Source organism: Lolium rigidum, chromosome 4 (assembly GCF_022539505.1).
Source record: "Lolium rigidum isolate FL_2022 chromosome 4, APGP_CSIRO_Lrig_0.1, whole genome shotgun sequence".
Taxonomy (NCBI): domain Eukaryota; kingdom Viridiplantae; phylum Streptophyta; class Magnoliopsida; order Poales; family Poaceae; genus Lolium; species Lolium rigidum.
Window position 1 is genome coordinate 90,764,319 of NC_061511.1, and position 9,301 is coordinate 90,773,619.

The window sequence follows — 9,301 nt, forward strand, 5'->3', positions numbered from 1 at the left end:
ACTACCTCGGCGCAGCGGCTGTATCAACTTCACCGAATCCCTTGCCAGCCAACCAGATCTGCTTCACTAACGCCCACTTCTGCGAAACAGGGTCGACTCATCGTCTCCCGCGTTCGCCGCCGCCGGAATGCAAGTTGCCGCCCCCGTCCACCCCGCCGCGGCTTGGTTAGTACGGCTGGCCCGTTAGATCGCGGTGTTTTTTTAGCCATGTTTTGTGTAGTTATTTGCGGATCTCATATGCCATTAAATTTCTTGATGTGTTACTTCGCATGAAGTTCATTTAAATATTGTACAAGTACCAAAGCATTATCCGGTCGCTACCATCCTGTTCATTCTATCGACACTGTGTGCATCCACATATTTATAGGGGACCCATTCATTTGCTGCCAACTGTTTTTCTACTGCATGCTATTAATTTTATAGTCATGCTATGGGCATTTCCAATCTGGTTGTTCTTATACCACGTCATTAGCTCACCGCTAGCCGCTAGCTATTTTCTCGTGTCTGCTATTCTCACACTGCTTTTATAATCATGCTATGTGCATTTCCAATCTGCTTGCTCTTATACCTCGTCTTTAGCTTATAACTATTTTTTTCCATGAATGCTCATGTCGCACGACTTGTATAGTTATTGCTTTGCGTGCATGTCCGGTCTTTGTATTATCGTAGACTAACTTGTCAATGTTATTTTTCCTAGGGATTGATCATGCGAACCACTTATTAGAATATCCAACATTAACAGCGGGGACGCTAGGGAAGGTTGGAATCTGAGTTCTTGGTTGGTAACTTTGGAAGTTTACTTCCGTTATTATCTATAACCTATATGCATTGTTCCTTATGCAAGAGATAAACACTTGGAACCCTGCCATAGCAATGCCATCCATGCTTTACTATGTTTCTGCCTATTTGATATGCTTGTCTTGGAGCAAGCTGCGAAGGTGATTTGAACACGACATTTGGTCATTCTTAATGACCGTTTACTTTATGTGGAAAACCTTGGCATTACCCTACTCTAAATCTGAATGTCTGAAATTCGTATCTCATGCAAAGCAACATCTAGTTGGTTTTAATCTGATATCTGGTAAATATTGGCTTATTCATTTGGCAGCTCAAGTTTTTTGTTATTTTAAACCAGCTGACTTGGTCTTAAATGTGATATCTAAACACAGATTAAGGACAATGGAGTAGGAGGATTAGCATTTCACTTGATGGCTGAACCTAAAATGACAGGCATGTCGACCACGACTAGTGCACGCAAGAGAAGGACTGCGGCGAGCCGGTATGTTACGCTACATGCTTTATATCCGATCTCTACATTGCGTAATACATGTTTGAATAGTTAATTGTTGTAACTATTTTTGCAATATTACCGGAATGCATTTTTAGTGAAGCGAGTCATCATTAGAAGATAGTCGCCAAAGCGACCACGTGCAACATTATGATGTAAGTCTGCTTAGTACAAGTTCCATACATTGTCTTATTTATGCAACTTGTTATTATCTTATATCTACATTGCATAACAAATGTTTGAATAGTTCATCGTTGTAACTATGTTTGCAATATTACTAGAATGCGGTTGTAATGAAGAAGTCCTTAGTAGAAGATAGAGCGCAAAAAAGGTTACGGCGTGAGCCTATGCAACGATATAATGTAAGTCTGCGCTTAGTACTTGTGACTATCTCATATCGACAATGCTTAATACATGTTTGCATAGTTCATCGTTTAACTCTTTTTGCATTATTATCAGAATGCAGTTCTGATGAAGCAATCTTCATTAGAAGAGAGGCCCACAAAAAGTTCGATCTTTCTTCGATGCATCCTCTCATAGCCGTCAACCTAGACCATTCTTTTCATCAAACGAGTGAACATCTCAAGGTCTGTACTTTATAAAAGACATGGTATTGCTGCTTTAAGGTCTGTAGCTGATATGTTGACTAAGAGTACACAAGATTCAATCAAGGCGATTGCCAAATGTCAACGTGTTATTGATGATGCTAATAGAAGTCCTCAATGATTCTATGTAATTTTTTTTATTTGGGCACATTAATTGCCTTGTAATTTTCCTAGTTATTTTATTTGTGTATGTAATTGTGTGTATCATTGATATCAGATTTTAGGCTCATGAAATTTAATGCAAGTTGACTAGTCAAACAACCAGGGCCCTATAGCAGATTGGGCCGGCCCATTAACAGTAGTGTGGGACCCACTTTCATTTTGGGCCGGCTCACTTACTTATTGGGCCGGCCTGTTAACAGGAAAGTGGGACCCACCTGTGCTTTTGGCCCGGCCATTGTCTTGTTGGGCCGGCCCACTTGCTACATGATGGACCCCACATACTAAATGGGCCGGCCCTTTAAGAGGAAAGTGGGACCCACCTGTGTTTTTGGCTCGGCCCACTAGCGTGTTGGGCCGGCCCACTTGCTATATGGTGGACCCCACATACTAAATGGGCCGGCCCTTTAACTGGAAAGTGGGACCCACCTGTGCTTTTGGCCCGACCCACTATCTTGTTGGGCTGGCCCACTTGCTATATGGTGGACCCCACATACTAAAGGGCCGGCCCTTTAACTGGAAAGTGGGACCCACTCGTGTTTTTGGCCGGCCCACTATCTTGTTGGGCCGGCCCACTTGCTATATGGTGGACCCCACATACTAAATGGGCTCGGCCCATTAACGGGAAAGTGGGACCCACCTGTGTTTTTGGCCGGCCCACTTGCTATATGGTGGACCCCACATACTAAATGGGCCGGCCCTTTAACCGGAAAGTGGGACCCACTGTGTTTTTGGCCGGCCCACTATCTTGTTGGGCCGGCCCACTTGCTATATGGTGGACCCCACATACTAAATGGGCTGGCCCATTAACGAGGAAAGTGGGACCCACTCGTGCTTTTGGCCCGGCCATCGGCTTTTTGGCCCGGCCCATTTGATCTAATGTGGACCCCACGTACTAAATGGGCCGGCCCGATAGCAGGAAAGTGGGACCCACATGCTAATTGGGCCGGCCCAATAACTTCTTGGGCCGGCCCACTTGCTTTAAGGTGGACCCCACTTGGTAAATGGGCCAGCCCGATACCGTGAAAGTGGGTCCCACATGTTTTTTGGGCCGGCCCTTTCGCCTATTGACCGGTCAAACGAGTGCATTCGGCCCGGCCCACATGCTTAGTGGGCCGGCCCATTAATGTTTTGACCAGTCAACCTTAGAGGTTAGGCCCGGCCCACGTAACTAATGGACCAGCCCAACTATATAGTTGACCGGTCAAACTAAGTCAGCTGGCCCGGCCCGCAAACTTAATGGGCGGCCCGCTTAAGACGTGGCAGGCCTCGTGTGGGCCTACCATCTACCACGGGGTTTCAGCCGGTTAACGCCGTTAACTGCCAGTTAACGGCGTCTGCCACGTGTCAGTTGCATGACATCGGCGGTCAACGGGCTCCCGGAAACATTTCTGCAACGGTCCGATTTTCCGTGGCGAAAGGGCGCCCAAGCGCGACGGACCGAAAAAATCGTCGTAGGACTTTGCCTGACGCACTTTAGACAACAGAACCCATATCGTCGGGTTAGGCCCATAGGCGATGAAAAATACCCCTTAGCGGACGATTTTGAGACGTTGTCTATCAGAACTTTTCTTGTAGTGCTCTATGTACAATAAAATTTCTTTTCGTGTATTATTTTTGGCTCCTGATATTTGGTCACTTGCCTTTTTCTTTCGATCCCGTGCAGCCTCTCAAACGGTGATACCGCTGCTGCAAAATGGGACCCGCATGTCATCCTCTATGTACAATCAAGTTTCTTTTCTTGAATTATTTTTTGCTCCTCATATTTGGTCACTTGCCTTTTTCTTGCGATCTCATGCCACGTTTGAAACGTTGAGGAACCTGCAGGCTCATGGGACCCGCATGTCATCCTCTATGTACTACAAAAGTTCATTTTCTTGGTTTTTTTTCACCCTCTGATTTTTGGCTATTTCCTTTTTCTTTTGATCCCCTGCCACCTTTGAAACGTTGAGGATTCTGCTGGCTCATGGGTCCCACATGTCAGCCTGTATGAACGATAAAGCTTTCCTTTCTTGGAGTTTTTTTACCCCCTAATTTCTGGCTACTTTCTTTTTCTTTTGATCTCAAGCCGCACTTGAAACGTTGGGACACCTGCTGCAAAATGGGACCCGCATGTAATTCTCCATGTACAATAAAAGTTTCTTTTCTTGGATTATTTTTCACCCTCATTTTTGGTCACTTGCCTTTTTTCTTTTGATCCCCTACCGCCTTGGAAACATTGAGTAAGCTGCTGACTCATGGGACCCGCATGTCATCCTCTATGTACAATCAACTTTCTTTTTCTTTTGATCTCAAGCCGCATTTGAAACGTTGAGACCGCTGCTGCTAAATGGGACCCGCATGTCATCCTCTATGCACAATAAAGTTTCTTTTCTTCGATTATCTTTGGCTCCTGATATTTTGTCACTTGCCTTTTTCTTTCGATCTCATGCCGCCTTTGAAACATTGAGTAAGCTGCTGGCTCATGGGTCCCGCATGTCATCATCTACGAACAATAAAAGTTTCCTTTCTTGGAGTTATTTTTTACCCCTAATTTTTGGCTACTTCCTTTTTCTTTTGATCCCCTGCCGCCTTTGAAACGTTGAGGATTCTGCTGGCTCATGGGTCCCACATGTCAGCCTCTATGAACAATAAACCTTTCTTTTCTTGGAGTTATTTTGACCTATAATTTCTGGCTATTTCGCCTTTTTTAAAATCCCGTGTCGCCTTGGAAACGTTGAGGATGCTGCTGCCTCATGGGTCCCGCATGTCATCCTCTCAGAACAATAAATGTTTCTTTTTTTTGATTTTTTTACCAACTGATTTTTTTTTTCGATCCTCTGCCGTCTTTAAAACGTTGACGACGCTGATGGCTCATGGGTACCCGATGTCAGCCTCCCCGTACAAGAAACATGTGTATCTTGATTATTTTGCAGACAATAAACAGTGTATTTCGCTCTGAGCTATTGCAAACGGAAAAAAATAAATCTTTACTTTTAAATAAACAAACTTATATGTTGAACCTCCTTGTTTTTTGTTTTCGCGAAGCATAGGACTTTCGTGTTTTGGAGTGGGCTCAAATTGTACGAGTCCAAAAGCGTCCAGCAGGATAGTTCGAAAGCCCAGACGGCCAGATGCAGCACAATTGAAATCTTTTTTTCTTGGATTTTTTGAGCCCCTGATTTCTGGCTACTTCCTTTTTTTGGAAACGTTGAGAACGCTGCTGCAAAATAGGACCCGCATGTCATCCTCTATGTACAATAAAAAAAATCTTGGATTATTTTTGGCTCCTGATATTTGGTCACTTGCATTTTTCTTTCGATCTCATGCCGTCTTTGAAACGTTCAGACCGCTGCTGCAAAATGGGACCCGCATGTCATCCTCTATGTACAATAAAAATTACTTTTCTTGGATTATTATTTTTGGCTCCTGATATTTGGTCACTTGTCTTTTTCTTTCGATCTCATGCCACGTTTGAAACATTGAGGAACCTGCTGGCTCATGGGACCCGCATGTCATCCTCTATGTGCTATAAAAGTTTATTTGCTTGGTTTTTTTTCACCCTCTGATTTTTGGCTATTTCCTTTTTCTTTTGATCCCCTGCCGCCTTGGAAACGTCGAGTAAGCTGCTGCAAAATGGGACCCGCATGTCATCCTCAATGTACAATCAACTTTCTTTTCGTGGCTACTTTCTTTTTCTTTTGATCTCAAGCCGCATTTGAAACGTTGAGACCGCTGCTGCAAAATAGGACCCACATGTCATCCTCAATGTAAAATAAAAGTTTCTTTTCTTGGATTATTTTCACCCTCTGATTTTTGGCTATTTCCTTTTTTCTTTCGATCCCCTGTTGCCTTGGAAACGTTGAGGATGCTGCTGCCTCATGGGTCCCACATGTCATCCACTATGAACAATAAAAGTTTATTTTCTTCGATTTTTTCACCCTCTGCTTTTTGGCTATTTCCTTTTTCTTTTGATCCCATGCCGCCTTGGAAACGTTGAGGATGCTGCTCCCTAATGGGACCCGCATGTCATACTCTATGTACAATAAAAGTTTCTTTTTTTGGATTATTTTTGGCTCCTGATATTTGGTGACTTGCCTTTTTCTTTCAATCTCATGCCGCCTCTCAAACATTGAGTAAGCTGCTGGCTCATGGGACCCGCATGTCATTAACTATGTACAATAAATTTTCTTTTCTTGGATTATTTTTGGCTCCTGATATTTGGTCACTTGCATTTTTCTTTCGATCTCATGCCGTCTTTGAAACGTTCAGACCGCTGCTACAACATGGGACCCTTATGTCATCCTCTATGTACAATGAAAGATTCTTTTCTTGGATTATTTTTGGCTCTTGGTCACTTGCCTTTTTCTTTCGATCTCATGTCGTCTTTGAAACGTTCAGACCACTGCTACAACATGGGACCCATATGTCATCCTCTATGTACAATAAAAGTTTGTTTTCTTGGATTATTTTTTGCTCCTGATATTTGGTCACTTTTCTTTTTCTTTCGATCTCATGCCGCCTCTGAAACGTGGAGTAAGGTGCTGGCTCATGGGACCCGCATGTCATCTTCTATGTACAATAAAGTTCCTTTTCTTGGATTTTTTTACCCCCTGATTTTTGGTCACTTGCCTTTTTCTTTCGATCCTATGCCGCCTTTGAAATTGAGTAGGCTGCTGGCTCATGGGTCCCATAGGTCAGCCTCTATGAACAATAAACCTTTCCTTTGTTGGATTTATTTTTTGCCCCTAATTTCTGGCTATTTGCCTTTTTTTCTTTTGATCCCCTACGGCCTTTAAAACGATGAGGGCGATGCTGGCAGGTCGGTCCCACATGTCTTCTTCTATGAATAATAAAAGTTTCCTCTGTTGGATTTACTTTTGACCCCTAATTTCTGGCTATTTGCCTTTTTTTTCTTTTGATCCTCTGCCGACTTTGAAATGATGAGGATGCTGCTAGCAGATCTGTCCCACATGTCAGCCACTCTGAACTATAAATGATTCCTTTCTATGATTTATTTTTTATCCCTATTTTCGGGATACTTGCCTTTTTTGTTGGATCTCCTACCGCCTTTGAAATGTTGAGGACGCTGCTGGCTCATGGGTCCCACATGGCATCCTCTTTGGACGATAAACCTTCATTTCTTGTTAATGACAGGTTTATCTGTATTATTTTTGCAAACTAATACAAGCTCTTTCGCTCCAAGATCTTGCAAGTTAATAGAATAAATCATGGAATTATTAGGATATGTTTTAAATTTCAAATCCACTTTATGAATTTTTTTAAAATACCGTGATCCGTGTGGGTATGGAGCGATCAAGGATTTTCATATTGGCCATGAGCAGTTTCAAAAATTGTAACCGAATAATTCAAAATAAATAAAAACAACTTTTATGCAGAATCTCCGTGTTTTTGTTTTTTTGCCATCATAGGATCTATGGTTCATTAGAAAAAGGCCGAAATTGCATGAGCAGAAAAGCCCATTTCTGGTTATTGGGCTTATACAGCCTGAGCAAGTAGGCCTATAGCAAATACCATGTAGATGGCCGTTGGAACCCAAAAGTATTTGTTGCCTAGACTTAGAAAAAGTAATTGTTGCCTAGACTTAGATGCCAAACTCAGGCACTCAGCCTTATTGACATGAACCTTGCTATGCACACGACAATTTCAGTCCGATCCGTGTACGCAACACAAGATCAAACCCAACGTGTGAGGAAGCAGGTGGCAGCACACCTCCAGATGCTCAATCGTACACATATCATATAGGAGTTGTCGTATGTACATTAGTTCCGTATTGACATTTTTTTTCTTTGGTTAACAAGTGGGGTCCGCACAGTCACCTAGGTCGCACATCAACTTCTTTGCTCGTAGTTGATGCATGTTTAGTGGCCTGCAGCAAGAATCGCTGCCCCCAGGGATGTACTTTACCCTTTAGCGGCGAAACAAATAGGAATGGTCCTCTCATGACTATGATCAACAAGAGGTGGCTATATTATAAAGGACATACACACATTGTAATTATAGTGCTGAAATAAAGTCAATCCTAAAACAGCCATGCATGGGTTATAATATGAAGGAAACACGAAATACAAAAGCAGGGCAGTGTTCAAATAAACGGATTCAAACTAGTACATACTAAAAACAGTGTACTACTTCTCAACACTTCAAGCATAATAAAAAAGTGTGTCAGTGTTTTTTTAAAGGTAACACCGAACGGGCAATGTTTAAAGCAGGCTTAAACCACATAGCCGCTTGTCGGACACTACCACAACTACCTCTGGGAAGGCTGATAACTCCCACAGTCTCACCTTCATCTGGCTGGAGGTTGCAGCGCAAAATTTTAGGGTATGGATTATGAAAAGAATTCCAGTATGCTGTGTAGACGCAGTTTTTCCTCATGAATGGAACCAATGTGCCATCAGGAGCTTTGGATTCACGGTTCTTCAGGTTGGCAATGATCGGGTAATTGAGTCCGAGGAACAGAGAGTGGTCGCCGAGGCTGTTAACCTGCCTCCAATGAAAGTCCCCTGCACGTGCTGCAACGAACAGAGATATGGGATCCTGCTCAAAGACGTAGGTGGCAACAGGAGGATACTGCCGTAGCTGAAGCCCATTAGCAGCATAGGGAATGTCAGGAGGTACTTCGGCATTGGCAATCCCAATGTTGTTTACTTGTAAGGATGATCATCAATCGCTTGCCATCAGCAGTTGGAGCGAGGAACCACGCGTACTGCTGATCATCCACCACCGGTGGCGGGATTACAAACGGGGACATCGGGTTTTCTGCAATATTAGAAATGGAGACGAATAGGGTGTTACTGGCAACCATATTCAAACAGCAGCACTTTTCATCGTTCATGTTCACAGTATAAATACGACTATGTAAGCTAAGGACATTGGTCATTCATGTGTTCAAATCGAGTGTCCAATATATCAGTTATACTGCATCCATCCCACGAAACTAGTCTTAACTTCGCCAAAACTAGACACTAGTTAGTGTATACACAGTTATATACTACCTCTGTCCCACCGAAAGTGTATGAGATTTGTCCAAATTCAGATGTATCTAGACAGTGAAAGCATATAGATACATTCAAATTTTGACAAATATATCATCTTAAGTTTAAGTCCTGTGTTGTAGTTAATTCCCTTTGTCTTAAGTGATCCAACGATGTATATGATTAGATATTTGTATACAATATAGGAGTACAGACAATCTACCAGTTGGTCCGGTTTTAAACTGAGTATAGAGCTTCAATCATGACCCTTG